This window comes from Chamaea fasciata, unplaced genomic scaffold (genome assembly GCF_029207755.1).
Source record: "Chamaea fasciata isolate MVZ Bird 193981 ecotype frontalis unplaced genomic scaffold, bChaFas1.0.hap1 SCAF_1, whole genome shotgun sequence".
Classification (NCBI taxonomy): domain Eukaryota; kingdom Metazoa; phylum Chordata; class Aves; order Passeriformes; family Sylviidae; genus Chamaea; species Chamaea fasciata.
The window spans coordinates 106,242,523-106,257,540 of record NW_027094086.1 but is presented as its reverse complement, the minus strand read 5'-3'; positions in this window follow the sequence as shown (position 1 = coordinate 106,257,540).

Below are 15,018 nucleotides of genomic sequence, written 5' to 3'. Positions count from 1 at the left end.
AGAGATAAAACCAATCTCTAATAAGAATGATTAAATCATTGCCTTGGTCTCCTTGACTAAATTCAGCCTCCATATACTCAGGAGGTGCTTCTTAGTAATTCCATCCTGGTGATGTGCTAGTGGGAAGTCATTGCAGCAGAGGCTGTGGCACAGAATGAAGGCACTTGGCTCCTTTGGTATGGGGTGGCGGAGATGCTGCTGTGCAGATGAAACTGCATGGCAAGAAAGGCTGAAGAAGCTGGAGGTGGAGATACAATTTGTATGGCAGTAAACTCTGAAAACTGTAGAGTGCAGGGAAGTTTTGTTTTTAGGCACCAGTGATGACAGCTGGAGAGAAAGTGCTGGACTCTTCTCTGCAATTCTGTCACCCTCTGACATCTGGTGGGGAAGCTATTTCTTCATCCTGTGTTGCTATCCATGCTTGGCCTTCCAACTTAATTCAGAGCGAGTAGGAAACCTAGACAAAATGCTGAGAGGTGTCTTAGCATAACCCCCATCTCAAGAAAGCTCAGAGATGGACTTTCGCCCCCTCCTCTGCTTACTGGGGGGTTTTGTTGCACTCCCTGTGTGCAGAAAACTGTTACGAAGCATGCTCAGGTTGCTTTCTTCCCTTGTCCCTTCAGAGCTGTGCACTAAGTCTGGCTTGTTCCCTTAAGACAAAAGGACAAAGGAACTAAAGTTCCTCAGCCACAGACCATGTACCATGTCTGTCAAACTCAGCTTTTCCCTTGCTAGTATTTCTCATCCTGGGTTTGGACTGGTTCACAAGCCAGCGCTTCAATCTAGGATTTGGCCCCAAGAGAATTCAGCAGTTTAACTTCTCACTGCCTTGGAGGGAGGGAATAAATCCCATCCTCTGAGAGCCATGCTGTGCAGAGTTCCCTGTATTTGGGGTGTTAAGGCAGGATAGGATAGCATGTTTCTAACCTCAGGGAAAAAGTTTGGAAAGCACAAGCCTTTGGTTGGTTCCACCAGAGTCAGGTGATAACGCCAGCTGATCTTTCTGGAGACAGTGTTCAGCCAGTGCCCAGCTGTTTTGAAAAATCCCACTCCTTTAAAACTATCTCAGTTGTGAGCATCTCTGTCCATCACAGAAAATCCTTCAAGCCTTCCCAGTCTATGAACAGTGAGTAACCTGTGGTCCCCATGGTCATGGGAGCGCTTGAGGCTGGTGGGTTATGTGCTCCCCTCCATGAAGCATGGCAAGAGCTCAGCCCTGGATGTTGCAAGGCTCGTGGGGCTGAACAGGCTCTGCACAAAAACTGCTGCTGAGGCTCTCTGTGTCCAAAGGAGCATGGAAGGCTCGCTGTTTGGCTGAAATCTTTTCAGCTAACATCAGGCTGTCGTGGGTTGTCCTATAAAGTTGTTGATCATGCCTGCCTTCATGTGGGCTGGGGATGGTTTGAAGGTGTCCTTGAGCATGGCACTTTTATTGGTAGGAAAGCAACCCAACTGTGCAATGTTTAAAGCGGGAAAGAGGAAAGGGGAAACCCTGCTGCTTTGCAAGGAAGGCAGACTTTTTCTGGGCTTTATTTAATCGGAAATGATTAATATTCCTGTGTTGCTATAGCTCCTCTGGGGCTCTTCCTCCCTGTCAGGATTTTCATTTAGCATGTTTTTAATGCACTCTTTGCATATCTGCTATCACATCTGAAAGTCACCTCTGCAAATAAAGAACAGGCAGGTGGAGGAGGAGGATGGAGAGGAAGGAGCACAGATGCTTTTTCAGCATGCACTTGAATGCTGTCTCTGGAGAAGACCTGCTGGCAGGTAGTGCTGGGAAGCTGCTAAGGCTGTGCCATAAGCCAGCAGGCAGGGAGTTGGGAGGATGGCAGGCATTTCGGCATGTAGCAGTTGACATCTGGTGCAGGGAATGAGTGGGAGGGGAGGAGGGGAAAAGGCAGCCTGATTTCTCAGAGTTAGCTGCCAGCTTCTTCACCCTCGCCACCTTGCCAGCTCCTGGAGTTCAAAGTCGTGAGGCAGCCCATCCTTTGCCTGAAACTATGTGTTGTTGTTACACCATAAAAACATCCTAATCTCCTCAGCAAGAAAGCAGTACTAAATGCCTGGCTCTTTTTGGGGTGGGGGTAAGGGCATGTTTTCAAGTACTACTCTGCAAGCAGGAGGGCCAGAAATGCAGGGGTGATGACTGAGAACAGATTCCCTCACACAGTGGTCATGGGGACTGAGCTGCCACGGCTGGGATGCTGCCTGTCAACTGTGGAGGCAGCAGAAATTTCAGCCAGTATGTGCTCCGTAAGTGTCCAGATCCCTCACACTTTGTATGGATGTTTTGGGTTTGGATGGCCCCAACCCAAAAGTCTGGCATGGTAAAACTCCATGCATAGATGTGCTCTAAGCAGGGATTGAGTGGGAGAAATGTGGCCTCACTTCTGTGTTAGTAACACCAACACAAGTTCTGACTGGGTTGTGGGTTTGTCTTTATATTAAAATTTATCTTTGTTCTCAATGAATGTTAAAGAGTAGAGGATTGGAGTTTTCACGTGTTTAGGCCTACCTACCCTATTGTGTTTTGTTTCTAAGCAGTATACACTGCTTCATCAGCTGTTCCTGACTGCTGCCACTTCCACATCTTATGTTGCTAACACCTGTCACCTCAGCCAAAATCTGTCAGCAGAAGTCCAAGTGCACTTCCTGACTTGCCAGCCCACCCAAAACATCCTAGCCATCCCAGCTGGCTTTCCTCGACTTTCACACAGTGCTTACCAGACCAGATGAACCTTTTTCTGCTGATGACAAGGTGTCTATATCTGTATGGGTCATCTGTGCACACCTTAAAATTATTAGGAAAAAACCTGTGTTGGCCACTGGGAGAAAAGGGGTGTCTTGGTAATTCCAGGAACAGTCTAGTAGTGCAGCACTCCCCATTTGGAAGAGATATGAATGGTCAAATTTGTGACCCCGGCTCAGGGTTGTTAACAGTGCCTGTCAACACCCTTCCCACCCCCTGCCAGGAGAGACAAGTCAGGAGGGCTCTCAAGCCTCAAATGGAACACGTCCCATTTGCACATAAAACTTTTTTGATGTTATAACTGTTTCTGTGTGGATCTTTTCACCTCCTTCAATGTGTGCTGTATTTTAGAAGATGCATTTGCATGTTACAAACTCCTTTTGCATATGGAACCAAGCAGCACACAATAAAACAGATCTGTTAAGCAGACCCTCCATACCACCAGAGTCTAACACAACTTTAGAGAGAGATCAAAAATATCTCAGTGATAAATCTCTTTCCAAAGGATTTGCAGCCACCTGTAAGAAAATCACTGATAGCCTTACATTTCTCATCGATTTCTGGGCTGAAATACAGAAAGCAAAGATGTGGTTCAAGGGACCATGATGATTACAGTTGTTGGCTACATGCTGAAAAACAAGCCTATTTGGTCAGTCATTAACCAGAAAGAAGAAAACAGAAGATGGTTCATTCAAGAGGCATTTTATGCTCACTGGGTTGAAACAAATGTCCTTATTTAATTTTGTGAAGTAATTTTCTATGCAATTAGTTTCATCCTTACCCTCTGTAGCTGTGATATGCTGACATATTTTTCCACAGCCAAGGAAACTGCAAATGGCTTTTCCATACAAACTCAGCTGGTCTTCTGGGAATTTTGTTTTGAGAAGAGGTGACAGTTTAGTGAAATGGGCTTCCCTACCCCTTTTTCCAGCTTTAACTTGGTTGGACACCCCTGCTGGAGACCAGAAGTTTGGTCATTGTGGTTTTAGGAATCTCTGCAGATTTGAGTTTGTGGGACAATGAGTCAGTTTAACATGGTTGCGCCCATCAGAACTACCTACTGTTATTCTTGTCAGAACTTTGAGATGTGGAAAGAGATTTGGGGTTTTTCAACCTGAGTGTAACTCCTGCGCTGAAAAAGGTCTTGGAGTACTGAAGCACTTGAGCATATCAATAGACCCAAGTCTTATTAGTAAAAATACATAAGGTTGTGCTTAGAGTCAAGGCTCCAAGAAACATTTATTTCTAAGAAACCTGATTATGGAGCTTTGGAAACCCAGAGTCCCTGTCACAGGGAGGACACTTGCAGTCCTCTTGATTACAGTCTCTCCATCAGAGACATTCTTAAAAGTTACCTTGTGTTGAAATGTTGTCGTGGATCAGGGCTCAGGAAAACACAAAGGAAAAAACATTTTTATTACTGAAGACTGTTGCAGGAGCTGTTGTGGGGAAGATGCTTTTGCTGAGAAATGTGTGTTCTATGAAAATCATGGTTATGGCAATGAAAATGTTAGTTTTTGCAGGCCAGGCACTGGTGCCACCTAAGGGATAGTGGTCTTGTCACAGGCAGTCTGTTGAATATTGATTGTATGTTAGCTGAGGCTTCCTATTGATCTCACATATCTGTCTTTTAAAGAAGATTAGATGTGAGCAACTTTCAATGGAGGGGAGCAGGAAAGAAAGGCTGGTTCCAGTACTAGCAGCATTTCTCTGTGCAAATTTTAATGTCCATGATTCTAGGAAACTATTAGTGCTGTAACTTTGCCTCAGCTAGAGGCTGGCAAAGACAGGACCTGTGTGTTAGGGGTTTGCAAGATTCCTGTCTTATTTTTTTTTTTAAGGAGATAAATTTACAAACAAGACTGTGTCTATTTCTTAAGTTTGTACCAATGTGAAAAACAGACAAACATCTTGGTCTCTTCCTGACATTTGTGGTGGGGAGTTCAAGGAACTCAGTTCAAGGAAAAAATCCAGCCCCATGTCTGCTAACCCTGCAGGGGTGGGCAACTGCTAGTAGCCAGCCAGGATGGATTTATTCCAATGGCATGATGAGAGGAGGTGGCATGGACAGTGTGGTTTGGGCTCCTTGCTGAGGACTCCCTCCTGTACAGCTTGGCTATGGATATGTCCCCCACCTCATTCCCTAGCCTTTCCCTCTGGGCACACTAACTATGACCGTTGAGTTACCCAGCCCCACGTCCCCCCGTGCCTGGGGAACTGTGATTAGACAATGATGACTCTGTAAGCATGATGAAGATCTATTTTGGGGAAGCAGGTCAGATTTGAGTGTGAGTGCGTTGGTTCTCTGCATGCGTTTGCCACAGCAGAGCCCACGGATGGGCTGACATTTCAGTGCATCCTGTTTACACTGCAGCCCAGACAGCAGGAGAAGTATTTTTAAACAAAAATGCAGATTGCATTGTAATCACCCCATGTTAAGGAAACAAACATTTTTGCCACAGTGCAAAACCAAACATTTGCTCAAGATTTAGGATTCCTTTCCCTTAAGCTGTCTGCAAAACATAGACTCTGGCTTTTTCTCTTTTCTTCCATTGATTTCCTCACCACTGTCCTGTGATACATTAAATGGAGAAATGTTTGCCATAGGTAACAGTTTCACATTTTTGCATTTCATAGCATGCCAGGAATTTGGTTGCTGAGCATTTTGTGTTTTGAAATGTCAGGCGTGTCTGTCTGAATCAACTGACTGCAGTTTGCACTGCGAGCAATGCCTGTATTTTGACAACATCTTTACACCGAAAGAGAGGGGGGAAGAAAACCAACAGAAAAGCACCGGCTAAAAATTACCCTGGTTGCTAAAAATACTGAGGACAGGAATAGAGAATTCACCACGCTGTTTTTCAGACTCACGTGTGCTTTGAGTTTGTTACAGGTTTAGAGCTGCCAAACTATGCTGAAGGCTGCAGTTGAGTTTCTATTATAAGTCTGCTTTTTGGCTTCTCCCCCAAACTGTAAAAGACTTCATATAAGGGTGCAAAATCCATAGGTAAGAAGCCTTTAGGATGAAGGGGTAGATAGTGTAAGGGAGTTGCTTTGCTTTCTCCAGCAAATTTCGAAGTGGGGTGTCTGGAGCAGCCTGGCTATTGGGAGCATCACTCCCTGGTGTGTGCTCTCTTCTGGTGGCCACTGGAATAGGGAGCAGCTGCTGTTGGCTTGGAAACGGCTTGTTGTCACTGCAGTGAAGGGTGGGTTTTACCTGTCCCACCCTCGCTGTGCAGAACCACAATAGCAGAAACACTTGTCTGAAAACTTGTCCTAGAAAACCTTTTTGTCCTACCTTTGTCCTCTTAATGCTGGTGAAGAGGATTGAGAAGCAGGTGGGACAAAAGGGCCTTTTGTAGAAGACACTTATTGGGGAATAGAAGTTAAAGACAGCATTAGCATTTAACCAAAATCACATAGCAAAAAAACCCCATCCAACCCATTGCTGCCTTTTCATGTGATAGGCATTTGAAAGAATAAAAGTTTCAAGACGGGTTCCAAGCAGGGTTCCTCTTGAGGTACGACATTGGGCTGATGCTGTCCCATCATACCTTCCTGCTTTCCCTTTTTTTATTGTTTCATGTGGTTTTATTCTTCAACATGCAGAATACATTATTTTGAAGAGCTCAGTCTATAAAAAGCAACAAGTAAGTTGGAGCCCTGACTCAGCTGGGAGCAGCTCTGCCACTCTGAGTTATCAAGCTCTGTTTGCAGAATGTGTGCTGGGAAGGGAAGGAGCAATACCTGAGGGGTCTAACCCAGATAATTTGAACAGTACTGTCTCTTTTGCTTCTAGCAGCAAAGAATGGCTGCTGCAGGTCATTACTGTAAAGAACCAAGCAGGCAGACAGGTGCCATCAGCTTTCCAAGTGCCAAAGCTGCACACAGAGGTTAGCTCATCATGCGCGCTGGCCTCGTCGTGTCTCTTGGTCAGGTCACATCTGCAACACATGACAGAGTGGAAACACCTTGCAGCTGGCAGTAATGATAATAAGGCTAATAAATAGACTGGTTGCTTGTGAAATGATAATTTGTTGCAAAACAGTCCTTATTAATAGCCCATGGGTGGTAGTGGCTATCTAGGGCCTCAGCTATGCAAATCGCTCTGAGGATTTGCTCTGAAGCTGATGGGGAGCCACAACTGCTGCTGATTTAGTCCTAGGTGAAATGGATGTGACAATGAGGAAAAGTTTCTTTGGGGAAATTTATTTCCAGTCAAAGCATCTATTTATTGCTCTGAATATTTCATAACATGGTCACGAAATATGCAGGAAGAATATTGACCCCTTGAGTACAATATGGCTGGCTTCATGAGAGTTACTCCCTTCACAAACGTGGCCTGCTTTATTTCTTAGTGACATTTTTGAGCTAATTAAAACCCTCCCATGCAGATAGCTTGCTTCCCAAGCAAGAAGGGTAAAAAAAGGGAATAAAATTCCTTGAGGCCTCCCCCAAAGGTCAAGCCACAAGCTGTGATGAATGTGTCCATTTATCACCTCGGGTGTGAGGCTATCCAGAGCTGTGACATTTCCCTGGTAAAAGTCAATAGCAAATCCCGAGGATGTAGCACAGTGTACAATTTGCTTGCTTTTCCTTTTTCCTTCTCCCATTTCCGTTTAAAGGATGTGATGGTCTGTAGCAACCCCCATCCCTGTACCAGTGATACCAGTTGGTCTCAAGCATGCAAGGAACTGCAGAGCCATCCCAACAAGACCTGCTCTATCAGGGAGATGGTGGGACTGAGAGACCAACTCCAGGGAGAGGGTAGATCCAAAACTGCAGGAACCATTATCTGCCCAAGCTGCGTATTAGCAGCAGCAGTACAGAGCCAGGCCTGCTGTCTTTGTACTCGACTGTCCTTTTCCTCCAGTGCAGAGATGCAAGTCTGAGACTGTGAGTCTGTGCCTGCCGCCTCCCGCCCACCCGGAACAGTTGTGTGTTGGGATGTGAGGGCTGGATGCACCTGCAGGGTACTTTGACTTATTTGACCCAGGTGCCTGGGAAGGAAGCCAAACCAGAAGCTGCCTTCATGTGCACATCAAAACTGATCTGGCTCCATCTGTGGTGGCCCAGACCAATTCTAAGTCCTTGTGACAGGGACACTGTTGGGGGGACCAGACCTCCTCTGAAATAAAACCTTTGAACTGCTTATAGCGCAAGGGCACCAGCTGCTCTGGATCCACTGATCCATTCCTAGCATACTGAATGACTTGCTAATTATAGCCAGGAGGCAGACCTTTCCCCCTGCCCTGCTGAGCTATGCTGGCCTCCCAGTGAGCTGCAGGGAAGGTTTACCCCTATCTGTTACCACCAAGTGCCAGGACTTCACCCTAGCACGCAGCTGGCTCTGGCTGCTCTCTGCCAGCAAAGGCCTTTACATTCAAAGTTTTAGTTGCCGAGTTTTAGTTTCAGAAGCAAAGGCTGAAGCTGTGGTGTCCTTCTACACACCCTGCCTTTTCCTGGCTTGTGGCTTTTGGGGTGTCTGAAGAGGATCACAGGGAAGCCATGGCAGAAGGGGAGACCAGGTATCTCCACTACTGCTGGTGCAGGATAGAGGGGGGGAATTCAATGGCAAGTGAGTCATATGGAAGCAAATTCAGAGCTGTTTCACTGCCCTCCCCCCTTCTCTGTACTCTCGGTGACTGTTTTGGGAGATGTTAAAAGATACAAGCTCTTCTATAGTTGAAGTCAAAGCTGTCTGCCAATAATAGACATGTTCTTTCCCTTTGCTTCACCCACGCAGGTTGATCTGTGTTTTTTATTAAAATTTATAGAAGGCACTTCAAACTTATAATGATTAAAAAAAAATAATAAAACTGTTCCTTATGTTGTTGTTATATTTGGGAGTTTATTTGGCTCAACTGTATTTTTGGCTTGGCTTAGAAATTTCGTGCTTGCCTGGTCTGCTTTTGTTGGCCTTTGTGTGAATATATGCTTTGTAGGTAGGGAGAAAAAATAATAACAAAATGTATTTTTCCCTAAGGGTTCTGAACCAGGTGGAAGAGCCTGTGTTTTGTTCCTCGCAGTAAGAAGTGGGTTAGCGCTGCAGTGAGCTGGCAGGAGGCACTATCTTTATTTTCCCTTTCTTTCTGTGGCTGCTGCCTATGCCACAGGTGTAGAGAGCTGCTTTGGGACACACAGCACGTCTGGGAGTTGTATTCAGAGGGGTATGAGTGGTGCCTAGGCAGGGAGGACAGGAATGAGAGAAACTGGGGAATGAGGATAGGCAGGTGAAGCTGCAGGGAAGGAGATGTAGGTAGGAGGATAAACAAATGGGGAAGCTGGAGCTGCCCACCCTGCTTCTAAGGTGAGGCTAAAGGAAGTGCCAAGTAGACAAATATATGCAGAGAACTACATATAGACACACCTGCAGATGCACACAGATGAAAATGTCTCTTAAGAGTTTATAAATGATTTAAGCAAAATGTAGCTCTGTGTGTGTACATTAATTGACTTCTGAATTTGGTACTCTTCACTGCTCATATAGTGCTGATCTATAAATCCAGCACAACAGATCCATTGTTCTCTAAATAGACTCTTATTTTGAATCTGTGTAAGGTTTGCAAAAATCAGGAGGCAAAATGTAATATAAGTTAAGTGAAGCGAATTGCATAGAAAGAGAGATAAATGGTGTCCTTCAGGGCATGTGCTGGAGGAAACTTGACACTTGCAATTCCTTTTATCTCTGGACATTCTGAGGAAGAGGTTTCTAATTGCAATGAACACTTTGTGAGGAAAGGACCTGTTGGGACATTAGCTGGGCAGTTTATTCTTCCCTGCTGAAGTCTGTTCTCTAGCAGCACACCTTGTTCACCTGAGCATCCCTAGTCCCCTTGAATTAGAGAAATTGAAATCACTGGGGGAAAAAATAGCAAAAAGGGGAAAAAGGAAGTTCTAGCCAGGCTGAACACACTTTTCGGATATTCTCTGGTGTTTGCTGACAAGGAGCTATGTTAGAAAAATGTGAAACAAGGAGCCCCAACACTGGTGTGGAACATAGACTTTGCAGAGGACCCTACAGTAGAGGCAAAGGCATCCCTCATGGGATGGGCATGCTACACTGCAGCTGACATCCATTCATAATCAAACAACTGCCAATTCAGTAGGATTTGAGTCCTTTTCATCGGATCTGAGGGAACTCCCAAGCCAGTACTAAATTACTCCTTAAAAATTCAAAGGTTTACTATTTATTGCATGTGTCACAGTAGGATGTCGGAACTCTGCCAGGGCCCTCAGCAAGCAGAAAAAAAAAAGATGGCTTATACCTTACATCAAGATCTTATCTGGGGGTAAAAATTTATTGATACATGCAATGTTACCTGCAGAGAACTATGAACCCCCCAATAAGTTTAATCCCAGTGAGTGCAGAGTAAATGCTATAGGGAGTGGAAAAATTTTCCATAAGTTTTCTATAAGCGCTGCTTTCTGGAGTATAGAAATTCTGTTTCTTGGGGACTTGGTGGATTCTTGGTTCTGGCCAAATGGTTTCACAGCAGTGCCTGAAGCAAGGACTGGGGGTCAAGGCATGCCCCACATCAAGAGCCCCTACGGAGAGGGAAGTCAATATGGAGGCAGAGGTATCATTTGCAGTGGGGTTTGCACTAAAAATTGCATTGGTTTTGCTCTGTCAGCTTGCTTTCTTTGCAAAGAAGCACTCAGATTGAGGACTTTCTGTTTTGTTTTGGTTTGTGTTCTGTTTTGTTTTGGTTTGTTATGTGTTTTGTTTTGTTTTGTTACAAACCTGAGTTCTGATTCAATACCCGTTTCTGTAGAGAAGGAAAGGTTGATGCTTTTATCTCTTTACCAGTTGAAGGCAGCAGTAAAACATTGAAATTAGACTGGAAATCACAGGGTACTCCTGACCCTGTTTATCATGAGAAAATATATGAGTTTCAAATAAATATGAAAGGCCCCAGTCTCTGTAATTCTGTACTTCATGACTTTTAATATATTTTTAAAAGATTGTTTTTAATGCCTGTCCAACTCAATCAGTCCCCCTGTTTTTAGCTTTCTGGCCATGGGTCAGCATTTCCCTTCTGGCTTGAAAGACTGATGTCAAAACTGGGCTGCAGCCAGGTAATCAGGTCAGCAAGGCAAAATTCAATCAAGTGTTTTTTTCGGCCGGTGTCACTGTGGCAAGGACAGACGCCGGAGTCACAGCTGCCTGGCAGCCCTTGTCCCCTGATAAGCTCAGAGCTGATCTGCACACCATTTTCAGCATGTGTTTAACTCTTTACATCTTGCTGTGTTCATTCTGGGGATGGGCTTGCCTTGCTCTCCTTGTGCCCACACCAGTGGCTGGCTGCCAGTGTGGTCCCCATTTTTGTGCTGCCCTACCCTGGTGTGAGTGTCTGTCCACAAGTACAAGGATGGGGTACTCACTGGTGTTTTCTGGATAGTTCCTGGCTCTCAGGCGTTCTGTCTTACGGGCTATCTCGCCATCCTTGCAGTCCTTGTGAACTCATGGGGTCGGTACTATGAGCTGACACAGTTTGATGAGGCTTTGAATGAAGGGCTGCTCCTTTTTCTTAATTTTAAACCTGCCACCTTCACTTAATATCCAGAAAATAAAAGGCAGAAAAGGGGCTGCAAGGGTCCTGTGGCCCAAGGGGTTTCAAAGCAATGCTTTCTCCTGCTTTCAGTTACCAAGTTTTGCTCTCTAGACTGGTCCTGTCGGGAAAATTAGCTTCTCCTGATAGTGTCTAATCCAGAGCCAAATCTGAAAGATGAGACAAGTCCATTTTCCGCTGGGTGCGTCTTAATATTTCATTGCCAGCACTGCACAAGCAGCACTTCCCCTCCATTATAAAATGGCATAAGAAGGATGCAGAATCCCAGAAAGAGGCATTGTTAATTTACATCTTACAAGTGTTGTTTGTCAAATACAACCGTTGTAATTGCTTGCTTTCCATTTCTAAAATGTGCTAGCAATAAACTGAAAAAAAAAAAAAAAAAGGATACACATATTTGGCAAGCTCTTCCCAGGGTTTTATACAAGTCTACTGCTGAATTCAATTACAGGCAATTCGAATTTTTCACGCAATGTCTTGCTCCTTAAAAATGTTTCCTTTGTCATGGGTTGTAGTATAGAATGTGCACAAAGTATTCTATCACCATCTTAATGAACAGCTGAATCCAGGTGGGGCAGTGTTTTCCCAGACCCCCTCCCTCTGGGCCATTATCTTCAGTTAATGGCCCATCAAATGCCTTGCCCATGACTCACAGAAAACCCCCTCCGGGAGTTGTCTCTGTTTAATGGGCCATCAAGGACCCCCTGCATGACTCATCATTCCATTGTGAGATGCTCCGCCCAGGGGGAGGAACCAAGCATTCCCACCTGGATATAATCTGGGGTTTGGGACAGTACAGGGGGCCCTTACCCACTGGATTACCAGAGGATCAGAGCTACCAGACGTTTCTACAGGATCACTGCTTCAGGAAGACCACCTCATCTAGACTGCTTCCATTACTCTGCTCAGGTTGTATTCTGACTCTGTCAGTGGTCTTTTGTCTTATTGCATCTATTTTATTTTATTTTCTTTCCTTTCTTCCTATTAAATTGTATCTCTGACTTGGAGCCTCTCATTTGTTTTGCTTTCAAACAAGTACATCCTTTCAAATCAAAACCCTCCAAATAATTTGGGAAAATTATCAAGTTGTTTTAAGTTTTCTTCCAAAATTTGTCCTGTAGTGTGAAATTGGATTTTTGTGTTATGTGGAAAACGTTGTTCTTCTTGAAATAAAACTTCTCCAGCATTTGTGTGTAAATGGGTACGCACTGAGCCAGAGCAAAATGGAATTAATTTTTCTTAACATCCTTCTCCTCTGATGCATTGGAATAAAGTTGTCAGTCCATAACCCAATTGCTCTGTTCCTTGCAGCTTGAGATCTGTCCAGGCACATACTTCCCCAAATTAATTCCTATGGCATCTAATGGTGACAATAGAAAACCAGGAGCCTGTGACTGTAGGACAGCTTCTCTAAGATTTGAGGATCTTTCACTTATCAAAAAACCCCAGTGGCTGCTGGGATTCTCGAAAGTACTCTAACTTCTTTTAGAGTACTGAAATAGATGATACCCCTGGAATTGTGCATTGGGCCATGTGGATGTTTATCCCAATTCCCTGACTGTGGCTTGGAGGACATCAGAAGCATTGTGGTCTTCTTATCCTTCTGTTTTCTTGGGCAGTCTTTGAGTTAAGTTCCTTTCCTAAAAACTATGTTTCAAGTGAATGAAGCAGTTGTTACTCATCCTAATTGATTTTAGCTGAAGTTAACAGTGCTAATTATCTCTTAGACCTCCTTCCTATTTTTATCCCCTGCTGCTGAAAACAGAGGAGAAGCCATTGGATGAAAATCCGTATTTCTCTGCTAAAACCTCTCCCTTGCAACGAGGGGATTAATAGTACATGGTGTTATTAACTGTAAATCTCAGTCCCCAGGCTGGCTCCCCTTCAGTACATGATTGAATGTCCCCTCTTCCTGCTCAGTAATTTCTGTTTGATGCCACCCCACCCGCTGCTGATCCTCTTTTAAAACGGGGCTGTCAGTCAGGGCAGGTCTGGCCAGCGAGCTGCGGGATGGGGAATGCAGCGAGGGTGTTTCACTCTGCACCTCAGGGCCTGTGCCAGCTCTGTGTCTCTCCAGCTCTGGGCACACAGCACAGCTGTCCTTATCACTTGGCTCAGTAGCCCTTCCATCCTTGGCCACCACCAGCTGTGCTCCACAAGGCTGGACTGCTATGAAAACCTTGTGCTTCAAGCTGAACACATTCCTCCTATACCTTTTTCCTGTCACTGGCAGTTTGTATTTTTAAAGGTCAAATGGGCACAGAGTGAAATACGAGCATCCTGCCTGTTGCAGCTCTGCTGTGGGAGATGTTTAATTTCTCTCTGGGGAAGGGGAGGAGAGGGGAGGGCTGCAAACTTCCCTTGTAGAAGTGGAACCACCTGGGAGAGAAAATGCAGGGAAAAGACAAGAAAAATAATGGAGCAGCATTGCAAAATATAGCAGTCCTGCAGAGACAGTCAGTTCTTGTTCAGCCGTCATTTGCTGATTGATATCACTAGTGTTTCCTTGATGGGATATTTCAGTTTCCTACAGCTCTCCCTGTTCATATGCTGTGTGTGTCTTCACGATTTATCTTCACAGATGTGGACACAGAGGCAGTAAAAGGTGAAATGCCTTTGCTAAGGTCATGGAGCAGATGTAGGAATTGGGAACAGGTGCTTTCCCTGATACTTTCTCCTTTTAAGCAGGACAAGGCAATGAGTTTTGGCCAAGGTCCTCCAGATGGTTTTAGTGGGGCCAACAAAGAAGATACAGCTCTGTTAGATTCTTTTTGCTTCCATTGTGCAGCTTTCCGAGACTCTGAAAGAAAGGGTAAGAATAAGGACAGTCCCACAGGCACAAAAAGGACTACCATGTGTGTCTGGAAAATACAACCTTGGGTCAAATATTGCAGGGCTTACTGGTCCCTCCTAAGCTTCATGCCAGGTAGGACACAGAATCCCATGAAGTACATGGGGGCTCTGGGCATAGGACATATCCAGCATACACCAAAATATTCCAATGAACAGATTTGGAGGAAAAAAGCTTTGAGTTTTCAGCCTCACTACAGCAGCAGTTTGCCATATCACAGACTTGGTTCTTTAACTTAATCTCCAGTAATTTAGAAAGAGTTTCAAGGAGCAAAACATTTGGGGAGAAGGATCACTCCATCGGCTTAAATGGGATAGTCCGTAAACCGTGGGCTGTTCTGAAACACATAGGATAGGCATTCTTTCACAATAATAGGAGTAAAATGTTTATCATTAAAATTAAGCATATTTAATAGAAGTGGCAAAACTTACTCAGAGAGCTGAGCCCTTGGTGAAATTCATCCCTGAGGCTGCCCCTCAGTTGGGGGTTTTTTTTTTGGTGTGTGTTTTTTTGTTTGTTTTTGGGGGGGTTTTGTTTGTTTGGTTGGTGTTTTTTTTTTTTTGGTGGTGGTGTTTTCTTTTTAATTCAAAGCTGACACACGTGTTTTGGACACAGCAAAACTATGTTGAAATGAAGAACAACATGAAGAAACCCTGTTATCAAACTGACCTTTCTTGGCAGAGATTCGGAGTGACAGAGGCTGTAAGAACTGATCCCATGACTTTGACCAGCTAACCTCAATGGCTTGAAACTAGACTTTGTGCACCAACTAGGGGAGCAAACCTCAGTGCAGCAAAGCCAGCAGGTACTTCTGATGTCAAAGCAGCATTCAGACATCTCAT